Raw genomic sequence first — 15640 nt, forward strand, 5'->3', positions numbered from 1 at the left:
AAATAAATGATCAGGACATATCCATCACCTTGCATTGTAACATTTTTAAAGAATATATAAGATAGCAAGTTGTGAGTATGTAATTTTCTTTTAAATACTGTGTTTAAGATCTTGTATTAATTTATCTCCTAACTGCAAATGTATTCCCATTTCCTTTGCTCTGATCCCCTGACAACCACCACTCTTTTCTGTGATTGTGATTTTCTTAGATTCCACACACAATTGAGATTGTGTGGCATTTGTCTTTTAGGGCTGCAACAGCTGGAGCTGGGCCTATTTGAAACCAGGATTCAGGAGTTTCTTCAGGTCTTCCACCTGGGTGCAGGGGCCCAAGCACTTGGGCCATCTTCCACTGCCTTCTCAGGCCATTATTCAGAGAGCTTGATCAGAAGAGGGGCAACTGGGATATGAACTAGCACCCATGCTGGTGCTGCAGCCAGAGGCTTAATCTACTACTCCACAGCATAGGGCCCTTTCTCATAAGTAAATTGATCTTTACAAAATTAAGAAAAATGAAGCTTTCTCATGAAAACAAAAAACAACTAATGCTGGCATTGTGGCACAGCATGTTAAGCTTCTGCTTTCAATACAGCATGCTTATCAGAGTGCCAATTCAAACCCCAGATGCTCTGCTTTTGATCCAGTTTTCTGCTGATGCACCTTGGAAAGTAGCAGACTATGGCTTGTGTATTTTAGTAATTGCCACTGATGTGGAAGACTTTGTTGAAATTCTGCTCCTGTCTCCAGACTGGCCAGCCCTTGCTATTACTGTGTTTGGGGAATGAACAACTGTGTGGAAGTGCTCTCTCTCTCTGTGTGTGTGTGTTTTCCTTCCTTTCAAATAATAATTATTTGAAAAAAGCAAAGCATCACCTATCTGTTTCCCCAGAGTTACACTTCATCCTGAAATAGGCAAATGTCCTCATAATTACTGTGCATATTTAATTTTACTAAATAGGCATAACTAACTTGTATTATTTATTTATTTATTTATTTTTATTTTTGACAGGCAGAGTGGATAGTGAGAGAGAGAGACAGAAAGAAAGGTCTTCCTTTTTGCCATTGGTTCACCCTCCAATTGCCGCTGCAGCCAGTGCACCACACCGATCTGAAGCCAGGAGCCAGGTGCTTCTCCTGGTCTCCCATGCGGGTGCAGGGCCCCAGGACTTGGGCCATCCTCCACTGCCTTCCCAGGCCATAGCAGAGAGCTGGCTTGGAAGAGGGGCAACCGGGATAGAATCCGGTGCCCCGACCGGGACTGGAACCTGGTGTGCTGGTGCCGCAAGGCAGAGGATTAGCCTGTTAAGCCACGGCGCCAGTCCTGTATTAATTATTTGTTGCTGTGTAGCAGTGTTCCCCAAAACATAGCAGATGTTTGCCACCCTGCACTGTTCCTGAGAGTTAGGGATGGATGAGTGGCTGCAATGGTTGAATGGTTGACTCTGGCCCTGGGTCTACAGAGATCACTTCTATTTACTAACTTACTGGCTGGCAGAAATGCTCCATTCCTCATCAAGTGAACATCAGCACAACTGCCTGGATATCTTCAAAACAGGGCACTTGGCCATCACATAGCAAGTCATCTCAGAGACAGTGCAACTGAGCACCAAATACAGAAGCTATCATTTTATTATAATCAAATCTTGGAAGTGACAGCCACCACTTTTGCCATATTCTGTTGGCTCCACTGGGCAAATATTTTGCATGTGGGAAGTAACTAGAAAACCTAAACACCAGCAAGGAGGGTTCTTTGGGAGTCACTGTGTAGCTGTTGATTTTGTTATTAGAATTAAATTTTATCATTTGTTTTTACTGCTGTGTCATATCCTATTGTATGAATAGACCTAGATTAGGTGTTCTGTCTGTATTGACTGATTTGAGAGTGGTTTCTAATATTTGCAGTTATAAATAGTATTGCAATGAACAGATTTGTGTTGTGAAAGGAAACTTCTGGAATTGAAAATTTTAAGTGTTTTTGTATGCCAGTTTTCTGCATTACAACAATTGTCAAATTTTATTTCAGAAAAGATAGATCACCAAAATTATATATGAATTTCAGTTCCTTCAAACTGTTACCATATTTGCATTTATTCCTATGCTTTGCCAATCTATGTGTGATAGAGTGTCCTATTTCAGGTGGTATTTTCAAGATCACATATCTTGGAATAAGCTTATGGTATGCTGATCTTGCTCTCTGAAGATGGCGGTTTTTGTTAGTCTCATGTATGTTTTTCTACTTTTTTTACTGGTATGTATGGGCTTCTTGGGATATTAATCTTTTCATGTTGCATCTCCTAATTACTCTAATTTTTCTGTTTATCTGTTTTTGGTGTTTTTACTTACATTTTTTAAAAATTTAGTATAATCAATCCCATCTTTCTCTCATGACTTGTATTGTGTGCCTTAAGAAATTGTCTGAATCTGAGAAAATATAGATGTTTTTTCTTCTATAGATACCTATACTTTTTTTTCTTATTTTTTCTTAAAATGTGAAATAGGAATATAATTTTTAAGAACACTTGATTTTCTCAGAAATATTTGTTGAGTTTATAATGTTCCCCCCTTATTTTTCCAATTTTTATTATGAACATTTAATACATAGAAACCAAATAGCATACGCTGACATTCTGCAAATAAGCCCTGTAGATTTAGTAATTTCTAACATTTTGCTGTGCATCAATTGGAATGTGGGCACATTTTTGGCTGAACTATTTGCAAATAAATTGTAAGCATCATACACATCACACCTCAGTATATCACTATGCATATTAAATGGATAAGTCTCATATAAACACAATATTATTATTACACATGAAACACTAGCAGTAATTTCCAAATAGATTTTCTCCATTGTCACAAATATGATGTTTTAATTTTTTAAGGGCCAAAATTTATACCTTTGTAGAATGTATCATATTGTGTTTTGCCTGAGTATTTCCTAATGTTATCAATTAATGATAGGTTAACCTCATATTTTCTGAAAATTTGAAGTTATATCTAGAGGCTTAGTTTCAAGTAAAATATATTTTGGCACAGTCCCCACTGAAAGTTTAATAGCCTCTTTGTCATGTACCAAGTCCCTGTATGTACCTGGGCTCTTTCTGAGCATCCTATTCTGTCTCAGGAAAGAATTCTGTAACCCTCCACTACACCACATGGCCCTAATTTCTGTAATGATACTAGAACAAGGGTCTGTAAGACCTTGATCTCTCTCCTTATACTTAGTGTCCTGCTTAGTTTTGCAGTTTTAATGAGCTTATCAACATCTTTCAGAAATCCTTGTGGGATTCTAATTAGAATTACATTAAATTTATTGAGTATAGATTAATTAATTGCTATATTTTCCCCATGAATGTACTAAATTTCTCCATTTGTTTCCATCTTCTTTTATGTCCTACTGAAATAGTTTGTAATGATATTTTCCAGAAAGATTTTCTCATAAATCTCTTATGAGGTACCTCATAGTTCTTATCATTACCATAAGTGGGATTGTATTAAAATGCATTTTCTAGCTGATTGTTTGTTGTATAGGCATATAATTGTTTTGTATATTAACCTTATTTGTATATTAATTTACAAATATACCTTTTATAATTTCTATTCTTTATATCATGTATTATTCTATTTGTAAAGCTTCTTGAGGCAATATTGTATAAATATTATGATAGTGGTCATTTTTTTCTGTGTCTTTCCTTTAAAGGGAAAATGGCAGGCTGTCAAAAAGTTCATGTAAAGTGCATACTATGCAAGTATTATTTATGGATTTCAAGAAATGTTAGCACCAGATCAACAGATCTTTTAATTCTGTTTTCCCATGAAGTGCTTTGAAGTGCCTCATATTCCCCATGCTTCATTACTGAGCATGATGCACAGGGCAGATTGTTGTATTTCCCTTCCTATTCCTAAATGTAGAGATCCTGTTATTCTTAGTCTATTAGCATGAACAGAAAAACTCTTTGGCAGTTTCTAGTAACATTAAACATAGGCTTACTTCATGAGACTCCTAGGTGTATGCAGAGAAGTAGAGGTCTGAGTCTACTTACAGACCTAACTGGAAGGTTCATAGCTTATTCATAATTGTAGAACTACTTAAAACCACCATTTTTTTCAACATAGAAACAACTCAAAAGATCACTAAGGGAGAATCTTTATCTTTGGTATATCCTATATAATTTCTTCAGATGCATCTTGTACTGGCCCAATTCTCTGTTCAGCTCTGTGCACTGTCCTATCTAATCTATTCAGTAATTTTCTATTTAATTGACTATATTTCATCTGTAGAAATTTTGTTCTATTTCTTTCAAATTGTACAAGCTTGCTTTTCTATAGTACCATGTAATAATTTTATTGTGGCTTGTACTTCCTTTATTTATTTATGTAATTAAAAGGTAATAAAATTTCCCAAAGTTATAATATGTGGTGCTCATACCTTCAGAATATCATTGCCTGAAGTGCTTCCTCGTTTTTTCTTTTTTTTTTTTTTTTTTGGAAACTCATGGTCTAACCTACAGATGTTTTAAGTTTTTAAACTAGCTGCTTAATCCAATCTTTTATTTTTAGAACAACACAAGCTGTAATAGATAGCATTGACATATGCCCATTCACAGAGGTGAAGTAAACCTCCAGATTAAATTGCTAGAACTAAAATTGCTGAGTTAAGGAGCATAAGCATTCATAATTCTGATGCACAAAGTCATACTGCCTTTTGTAGATGTGATCATTGGAACTGGCTACCCCAGTTTGCTGAGTTTGCTTACAATGATTTGTTTCTCCAGTCAGCCTTGCCAACGTGATCTTTCAGATTTTTAGGAAATTTACCAATATGACAAGTAAAAATGATGATTGCTAATTTTTTGGTTTTTTATTTCTGCAAGTGAGATTGACTTTCTGTTCATAAATCTAAAGATGTTTGTCCTTTTCTTTAAACAGTCATATATATGATGTATATACATATTCTTGTCCATTTTTTTCTGTTTGGTTTTTAGAATTTTATATTGATTTGTAGCAGTTTCTTATGTAATTTCACCCAACTGTATGATTCATATCTTATAAATATTTAAGATTTTTTTTTTTTTTGCAGCTGCTTTGAACTTTATTTGCGAAAACTAGAAGCTTAACAGTATCAAAAGGGCACACAGGGTGGCCTGTGGCCTTGGGCTGCCATGGCTGCCTGAGGAGCGGGCGCAGTGGTTCAGCACCAGCGGTTTGCCAGACTACGTGAGGCCCCTGCCCTCCGCGGAGGCCCCCCGCTGTGGCTGCACCGCCCACAGCCCTGTGCTCAGCAGGCAGCTCAGCAGCGGCTTCTGGAGATCCAGCACAGGGCCGACCACTGGCGCATGTCCCTGGACAGGAACCACTTTGCCCCGGGAGCTGACAGTCAAGACCCAGGACAGCGTGGTGGAGATCACGGGCAAACACGAAGAGCGACAGGAGCATGGCTACATCACGCGCTGTTCCACCCAGAAGTACATGCTTCCCCCGGCGTGGACCCCACGCTGGTCTCCTCCTCGCTGTCCCCTGAGGGTGCGCTCACCGTGGAAGCGCGGCTGCCCAAGCCGGCCACGAAGTCACGGAGATCACCATCCTGGTCACCTTCCAGGCCCATGCCCAGATCGGCGCCCAGAAGCCGGGAATCGAAGCAGCCTTCAGCCAAGTAGAGCGGCCTCCTGCACCGCCCAGCCCCCAGACCCCGCCTGTGTGCCCTTTTGATACTGTTAAGCTTCTGGTTTTCGCAAATAAAATTCAAAGCAGCTGCAAAAAAATTCCTTATGATGCATTGTGTGTTAAAATGTTTACTTCTATGAATTTAAATATTTCAGTCTTTGAGTCTGTTGGATTTACTGGCACATTTGAAGTGGCTTTACCTCACTGAAACATAGTATTTTATGATTTATTCAAGCTGTGTGTTATTTTACCTGCCTCAACTGTGTGGTTTAAACACCTCCTCCCTCTAGGTGGCTAGCCCATTTCCTTTAACATTTATTGAAAGCCATCTTAATTAATCTGAAACCACAACTGTTGTACACCAAATTCTAGTAAACATTTTGGAGACTTTATTTATGTATGTATTTTCTGTTCTAATTCAGTGATACATCTTACAGCATTAGTTCCCATTTTTCCCAAGAATCACTGCTGTGCATTTTTAATTGTCTTTTATGAACACTTGAACACTGGCTTCAGCTTGTTTAGTTCCTTAAAATTTTCTCATTATGTTAGTGAGTGTGTAATCAGTCCATTCACGGCCATGATGTAATCATTTGAAAAATTTTATTAAAAAAAAGAGAGCAAACTTCATGTATCTCAGTTACCAGGCTGTTTTGACTGTAACTGGCCCATAGAATGTCTTAAAATCTGGTCTTGTGATGCCTGCAGCTTTGTATTTGCTGTTTAAGATTGTGTTTGCTATTTGGTGTCCCTGTGCTAACATATGGATTTTAGCATTACTTTTTTAGATATGAGAAAATGTCCTTGGTATTTTTATTGGAATCTCATTGAAACTGTAAACTATTTGTGAATGGACATCTTGATGACATTCATTCTTCCATGCCAAGAACACAGGTGGTTTTTTCAAATTTTTCCTTCTTCTATTTCTTTCTTTAAAATTTTATAAATTTCACATCCTTGGTTAAATTTATTCAAAGGTATATAGTTTTGTAGTAGCTACTCCGAATGGTAGTGATATTTCTGTTCTTTCTCAGCGGTGGCATTATTTGTGTATTCAAAGGCAATTGATTTTTGAGCGCTGATTTTATATCCTACAGCTTTACCAAGCTCTCCTATGAGTTCCAATAGTCTCTTAGTATAATTTCTCCAGCTGAATTTCTATTCATAAACTTTCATATGCACTTAGAATCTGTTTTCATGCTAATTTTCAGATGACCTTTGCTTACTTTTGAGGAATTTTGATGTAACTAAGTTTTTTTAAAAATCTCGCAGCATACAAATTTCAAGAGAAGTGTCTTTATTTTAAGTCTAATATTCACCAGGAATAATAGCATTCACTATAAGAGAGTTAGAGTGATTTTGCTTATATTCTTTGTATGTGTCAATTTGATCAATAATTCTAACCATTCCCCATATAATTGTTTCTCAGTGTTATTGTTCTTACCATTTTTACCCAGTTGTACTCACAGAAATACCAGGATCATTTTATATTGTTATGTTCATTCTATTTTTAATTCTAATTTGCCTCTCACTTTGTTGCATTCCAATGTAAATAAACGTCCTGATAAAATAAAAATTAAGCTCTTGCAAACCATTATTGGGATTTTTACCATTTTCATTCTTGCTAATAATGTCAATAAAAATATGTAAATCAACTAATGAAGTTTTAGTTACAAATTTTCTGAAATTTGGATATAGGATTCATTCATACTTTGAATGATATATGTTCCTTCTTATTTCATTTTTTATTTGTAGACACCAAATTGAAATTGGTATTTAATTCTTTTTTCTTTTTTTGTTAAGGTTTATTTATTTATTTGAAATTCAGAGTTACATAGAGAGGAGAGGCAGAGAGAGAGAGATAGGTCTTCCCTCTCTTCCATCTGCTGCTTCACTCCTTAATTGGCCATCACAGCTGGAAAAATTAGTATTGAATTTTTCAATACATTAAATTTAGACACTGATATGTTTAATTTATTCTATCCAGTTGCAAGAATGGTTCTCAATTTATCTCCCTACAGCTTTCTATGCTTTGTAAATGAAATTTTAGGGATTTTTAAAAAATATTTCCTTTATTTGTTTAGAATTTTTGGACACATCTGTAGACATTTCTCTGTTACTTATAGCAATAAAAATATAATATTTAATATATCCAAATCCTTTCTAGTTTGTGTTGAGTTCACTTCCATGTATAACACAAATAATGAATAATCTGTTTATTTTATAACCATAAGCTTAACCATAGGCCAATCTCAGCCATGGGAATATCATTGTGAGATCATCATCACTCCCAACATTCTATAGGTGTCCTGGAAACTTTCTTGTACACAGCTTCTCAGAGTCATCTTAATCAGAGGTTATCATTCTCTCTCCTCAAGGTAATGCACATATGTACATATATTTGTAAAAATAATATACATAAAGCCATATGTATGTATTTGTTTAATTTTTATAGTACTCTGAAAAACTCATAGTTTTTTATGATTCAAATTTTCTTCTATACATCTAGATACTGGTACATGTTATGACAATTTGACAATTATGTAAAGGCAAGGATCTTAACCTGGTTTTTAATCCTACAATTTAATTTCTGGTTTATTTTATTTTAGAGATTGTTAGGTGAATTCAAGCAGGGTATGAGCTACAATATGATGTTTTATTTATGTTACTGTAATGGCAAGGGATTGCCTTATTATGGGACTCTGAACTATACCATTCCAATGAAAAGTAAGTTATACAAACTTTGAATGTGTAGCTCTAGATATAAATATATTCAGTTTTATTTTATCTGGTTATTGGCATAATTTTGTTTTATTTGCATACTTTTTTTCTTATTTTCTATTTTTAATGTATATGTAATGAACTATTATTTACAAAAATCCCTTATATGTTCTTATCACATTATTATTGTTATTTTCAAGTAACTGAATTCACAGTAAAATAATTATAATTTACATTATAACAAGTATACCTCTTTTGCATATTTTGTTTTATCTTTGAGTTTATTCTTCTCACCTGTTTATGTGAAAAGTAACCCAATGGAAGCCTATCCTAGGACTAAACCTATTAGTATGTTGCTTGGCTTTTAACATTGAAAAGGCTATCAGCTTACTCAAAACTTTGTTAATTTTCTTGGCCAGTTTTATTTTTATGGCTCATCAAAAGCACTTCTAACCCATATTATTATTCTACATTTCCAGATTATACATTTTTAATTTTTGGTGGTTTATATGAGTGTAAGTAAATCATTGGTTCTTGATATATTCAAAGTGTAGATGTAAATGTATCTTTCATTAAGATTTTTTTATATAAAAGGCATAGTGTTTTCATCCTCATTGCTTTTTATTTCATTTTTCAAGTTAAGTGCACTTTTAATAGACATTGGTTCACCCCACCCAATTCTCTTGTGTATGTTGTCATGCTATTATTGCTTCTGCATTATTGATCACTGCTACTTCCAGTAACTAGAATATAGGTGATATAAAAATGTGCATTTCTACGTTGTGCATTGTTTTAGTAATTGTTGTCTTTTGATTATTGTGACCTGTTTATATCATCAACATCCTATTATAAGCCAAGTCTACTACTATATTGAGGCCATCTTTGCTGTTTTTTTTGTGACATCAAGAAGTTAGAATTTATCTGAATTCTTTTCTGTCTATTTCGTGTCCCCATATTTTCAAAGCCTTCTTGACCCACCATTCTCAATTTACAGGGGAGTTTTCTGGTCTTTCAGAGGACAATAAATTTATTAACTTCTTAAGAGTATCTGTAAATACAAATATTTTTCCTTGAGATTTGCATAATTTCCATGATCTTTGCGTTATTTTCATTCATTTATCCTTATTTCCCATGTGAAATGTACTTTAACAGATTCCCTTCAATTTTCTTATCACTTTGTTTTCTCTCCTACAAAATAACAGTTCTACTAACAGTAATGATCCTATAATTTATACTTTAGTATAAAAATATTTTAATCTTTGCTTTGGATTGCAATTTATGAATATTGCCCAATTATGTCATCAAATCATATTATATACCAGTGGTAGCACTGTGAATATTTGTATACATTTGTTCAATTTTTAATTGTGTTGTCCATTCCTTCAACATGCATAAAATAACTTAACTACTTTTTAAATTCAAAATTCCTCAGAGCCATCTAGGTCTGGGGTATTCTTTTACTCTTTCAAGGACTTTTTTTTAAACTCTGTATGGATTTTTATGGAATTATATATCCCATTGATGTTGAAATTTTTAATAGTATACTTCTAGATGCAGGACTTGTTCCTATAAGATCATTTTTGAAGGAACATGATATTTTCTGGAATTTAGTTCCTGCAAATTTTATGATTTTACATGTCATATTAATGGAAACTTAATCATTATATTTGTTCATATTTTCTTTGTATTCACCCATTTTCCAGAAAAATACAGTTTTCATTCACAATTGCCTTATTTTTATCATTACATTTACATCTCTTTTTCTTTTGCCTTTGAATTCAATGCTATTGTCTATATATAACTTCAGTTTGTTAGTATATCTTGTTCCTAGCATCTTGAGTCTTCATACATCTTGATTGGCCTTTTCCTTATAAGATTGACAGCTACTGGCCGGCACCATGGCTTAACAGGCTAATCCTCCACCTTGTGACACCAGCACACTGGGTTCTAGTCCCAGTAGGGGCGCCGGATTCTATCCCGGTTGCCCCTCTTCCAGGCCAGCTCTCTGCTACGGCCCGGGAAGGCAGTGGAGAATGGCCCAAGTGCTTGGGCCCTGCACCCACATGGGAGGCCAGAAGAAGAACCTGGCTCCTGGCTTCAGATCTGCATGATGCACCGGCCGCAGCAGCCATTGGAGGGTGAACCAACAGCAAAAAAGGAAGACCTTTCTCTCTGTCTCTTTCTCACTATCCACTCTGCCTGTCAAAAAAAAAAAAAAAAAAAAAAAGATTGACAGCTACTTAAAGAGCTTCTAAGTTGTCTTTGAATCTTTCCCATGCAGAGTATCTCTGAATGATCATACACCAATATTCTTTGTCATGGTTTGAGAATCGCACTTTTTTTTTTTTTCCAATTTCGGAGTTTTGGAAAACTCCAAATTTATTACTTGCATTGAAAATTTTCAGTTTCATTCTAGTGATAGACTCTTTCCATTAGGGTTTTTCTGTAATGTGACATTTTTTTCTTGATTTAATTCCTGTAATATGTAATATATTGGATCTGTTAAAACTGAATAATTGAACATAATAATGAAAGCAAAAAAAGAAAAAAAAAGACTTTTCATTAAATTCCCTTGCATTTGCTTGGCACTTAGTAATTACTACTACCAAGCTACTCAGTTCTGTAAGGAGTCTGGCATGTAAGAAATCTTCCCAGGCAGAGGAAGCAATTAATTCACAAGCTTCTATTGGGATTCCATTCTGGGGTGAGGTTCCCTGGTCCCAATAGAGCAGCTGGGAGGGCTCCTTTTATAGATACAGTGCATGGGTGTTAAGGTTGAGGTGGGTCTGATCCTCATTGGTTGATGTTTAGGCACCTTTAGGGACCTTGCCAAGGACTTTTCTTCCCTGAAAGTACAGGTAGGGACTCTCCATTCCTGGAAGTATAGGCCTTCCCTCCTTGCAGATCCCAAAGCTACCAAGTTCTATACAAAGTGCTCACAGTTTATATAGCAAAACAAATGGCATTTTTATTTTTCTTTGATTTTATTACTTTCACCATTGCATATCATAAGTGCCCTAGTCTAAGCAGGAAGTAAGACTACTAGTTACTGGCTTTTATTCTTTCTACAGAGTGTACATACTACATATCACATTCTTTTTAACTTTTTATTTATATAAGTTGACAAAATAATTTATTTCATATAAGCAGTTAATAGGAATGGCCAGAGTTAATGGAGGTGACACAGGCAAGATGAATGCCTGGAGGATTTCAAAAGTTGTATGATGTGGATTTCATTAACATTTTAATTGTAATGTACCTTTTATTCTTCTCTCACCCTAATGGCTCCATATCCAAGAAAAAGGGAGGAAAAAACTGCTGACAATGAGGAAAATATCAACATACAAAATTTAACAAATTAAAGGAGCAAAACCCAGTGAACATCCAAGGCCAGGAATGCAGTGGGCAGAAACTGGGCGGGTGGAGGGGGCCGGAGTGAAGGCCATGGTCACAGGAGTGACTCAGGGCACCTTCCCCACCCCCAGAGGTCCCTCCAAGACCACCCACCAGCTCCAAAGACAGAGTCTCCAGGGAGGGGAGGGGAGGGGAGGGGAGGCTCTAGGCAGAGCAGACCTGACCCCAGGGTGGGGTGAGGGCTCAGGAGGTGCCACTGCCTCCAGCTTTGAAAGGTTTCTAAACCACACCTGCCTCTCACAGGAAAAGCCCCCAGGATTTTTATTTTCAATCAACAAACATGAGCACAGACTCTGCCGTACCCAACACTTGCCCCCAGTCCAGCTTTCTTTTACCACCTGCATCCCTCTGCCCACCCCCAACTGGCTGGCCAGGAAGCTACCCCACCCCAGAGCCAGACTGCCCTCAGGGACCCAGTGCTGGGCCTGGTGCCAGGCCAGAGCCAGCCCCGAGGTGGCCACTTACTGCTCACCCTGTGACTATATATGGCCACTTTCAGCCCCTTCGATTCCCGCCCCCACCCCTGCCTGCTTCCCAGCATGGGGGCAGGCACTGGGCCAGCCCTGGCACTCAGGCCCAGGCCCAGGCCCATCCATGGCCATGTGTCCTCTGGGATGCCAGGATCCCATGAGGAGGGGGAGGGAGACCCCACGTCAGCCTCCATCTCCCGGGACTGACAGATCGAGGCTCCATTGGGGGGGCTTCAAGCTCTTTCCAGCAGCCAGGGTTTGGGATGGTGGCTGCTTCCCCAAAGTCACAGGGCCTGGGGCTGACCCTGGAGACCTGACCCCAGGGATTGGGAGGGTGGCTACTCCCTTAAGGTCACAGGGCCTGGGGCTAACCTCAGAGACCTGACACCAAAGTTCCTGCTTCAGACTGCCTGCCTGTGGATCCAGGAGACAGAAGCCTGGGACAGGGCCCAGTGGCCCAAGGTCAAGGTCCTATCCTCCTTGTCCACTCCCAGGGTGACAGTCTCCTGCCCCAAGGACAAACATACATCAGACACAGGACCCCACGTCCCCCACACACAGGCCCCCAAGTTCTCGAGCCAGCTGGCCTTGCCCAGGATGCCGGAACTCCCAGGAGGGGCTGGTGCAGGTGGCAGAACCAAAGAGCTCAGGCTAGCAAGAAGCATATTTTGCAAATGATCTCATTGGGAGTGGGCCAGGCCTGCGGAGAGCAAGGATTTGCTAAAAACCGAGGTGACCAGGACCCCCACCCCATAAAGCAGGTGGGAGGTAGCCTGACCCCTCCCCCGCACCCCCACCCCAGAGAACACAGCCTGCCAATCACATGTCCTGAGGCACCCTAGAGGGGTTCCCTGGATGCCCACTCTGGGAGCAGCAGGGCATAGGCAGCCCATGGAGGCCAGGGTCTCTGCAGATGCTGGCCCCCAGCAGGCCAGCCCTACACAGCAGTCACCCCCTCAGCATCCAGGCCAGACCCTCCAGGTTTCAGGCAGCCCACCCTCCCAGTGGCGTGTGCATGGGCTGGGGCCCCTGCCCCCTGGGGGAAGATGCCCTCACCCTGGCAAAACCCCAGTCTGTCAGTCCAGTCTCAGGTTCTCCCTGCCCCAGGCACCCTGGCCCAGGACAGCCGACATGACCATGGACAGCTGCCCAGAGAAGCTGCCATGGTGGGAGGCTGGCCAGCCTGACCAGAGACGCTTAGGGCAGCTCCCATGGCCAGGGCAGGGACTGGTCAAACTCCCACCGTGGAAGTCTACAGACACACGGGGCTGCAGCGGGAGGGCTGAAACACGGGCTGTGGGTGACAACCCAGGGACTGGACACTCGGCACAACATCCCCACGGGCACCCAGAGTCCGGGAGGGCATCCCAGCCCCAGAGCCTGAGGGAGGGGACATCAGAACACTGCATGACCCTGGGTGTTAGCATGCAGGAAGGAAGCAGGCCAGGGAGGGATGGGGCGACCCCCAGGGTCACGAGGTGGCGAGGGACAGGTCACGGTCTGGCCGAGGCGGGATGGCCGACAGCCTGCACACCAGGTGAGAGGCACGGGTTCAGGAGGGGATCCTGGAAAGAAACACTGGGCAATGCCCATTCCAGAAGGTTCTGGAGCCACACTGCCCACCAAGCTGCCCAGTCCTGCACCTCAAAACCACCACAGCCCCTGCAGGGGAAAGGTAGGCTTGCTCTTGCCATGGACTAGATGCAAGACACTGGTTCTGAGGTTTTCCTCTTAATTTTTACAATGACTCATTTTCAGTTTGCATTGCACAAGCTTAACCTCCACTAAATAAAGAGTTCAACAAGTAGTGAGTAGAAAAACCCCTGTTCCTTAATAGTATAGACAAGAATCAGGTTTTAAGATGTTAATTTTGCTCATATACATTACCTTTTTTAACACAAATCAGGGAAAGCATGATATTTGTCTTTTTGGACCTGGCTTATTTCATTAATGAAAGTGGTTTCTAATTGTATCCATTTAATTGCAAAGACAGGATTCCATTTTCTGAATTAATGAGTAGTAGTCCATTTTATATACACACACACATACATATACATGTGTGTATATATATATATATAACGTATATATATATAAACATATATATATATATACATATATATGAAACATACATATATATAAAACAACTTTTTTCCAGTCTGCAGTTTATGGCTATTAGGGTTGATTCTATATCTTAGCTTTTGTGAATTGAGCTGAAAAGAGCATGGGACTACAAATAAGTCTTTCATATGTTGATTATATTTTATTTAGGTAAATTCTCAAGAATAAGAAGGCTACATCATATGGTAGATATATTTTTAGATTTCTATGGAATCTTCATTCAGTCTTCCATAATGATTGTACTAGTTTGCATTCCCATCAAGACTGTATAAGGATACTTTTCCCCCCACATCCTTACCAGCGTTTACTAGTTTTTACTTTTATTTTTGGATGGTAGCCATTCTAGCCAGTGTCAATTGAAACCTCATGTTGTTTTTTGTTTCCATTCCCCTGATGTGTAGTGATCCTAAACAGCTTTTTATGTGTCAGCCATTTGAATTTCATCATTAAAATTGCCTATTCATATCCTATGTCCATTTCTTGACTGGATTGCTTTGCTTTTGTTAATTGAATTCTTTATATATATACTGATGGAAATCTTTTACCAGTTCAATAGTTTTCAAACATTTTCTCCCATTCTAATAATGGCCTCTTTGCTTTGTTGATGGTTTCTTTTAAGCTTCTAAGCTTGATGTAAAACCATTTTTATATTTTTGCTTCGATTGCCTATGTTTCTGTGGTCTTTTCCAAGAAGTCTTTCCAAATGCCAAGATTTTGCAGAGTTTTCATTTAGTAATTTGAGGAAATCATGTTATGAATTTAGATTTCTGATCCATTTTGGAATTGATTTCTGTATAATGTGTAAGGTAGGCATCTTGCTTCATACTTTGGCCATGAGGGGATCCAATTACACAACATCAGTTTTTGAAGACTGTCATTTCTTCAGGAATTGATTTTTAGTTCATTTGTCAAAGACCAGTTGATTGTCGATGTATGGAATCATTTCTGGGGTTTCTATTATGTTGCAGTGCTCTATATGTCTATTTTTCTGTCAGTACCAGGCTGTTTTGATTATAGCTGCCAGCATTATGTCTGGTATTGTGTTGCATTGTTTTTGTTATATAAGACTGCTTTTACAATATAGAGTGTGCTGTGTTTCCATATGAATTTTAGAATCTTTTTTTCTAGATGACTGATATGTTTGTTTTATTTAACTTATACAAGTATCATGCATTTCATATATACAGATTTAGGAAGAGTGATACTTTCTATCCTACCCTCCCCCTTGGCAGTTTTCCAACTTTTCTTCATCT

The 15640-nt window shown here is 38.7% G+C and overlaps 1 pseudogene; it reads left to right on the top strand.

Annotated features, from left to right (window-relative positions):
• The first annotated feature begins 2200 nt into the window (after positions 1–2200).
• Positions 2201–13111, top strand: LOC133754101 (heat shock protein beta-1-like; annotated as a pseudogene).
• Positions 13112–15640: the final 2529 nt, after the last annotated feature.

Source organism: Lepus europaeus, chromosome Y, assembly GCF_033115175.1.
Source record: "Lepus europaeus isolate LE1 chromosome Y, mLepTim1.pri, whole genome shotgun sequence".
Classification (NCBI taxonomy): domain Eukaryota; kingdom Metazoa; phylum Chordata; class Mammalia; order Lagomorpha; family Leporidae; genus Lepus; species Lepus europaeus.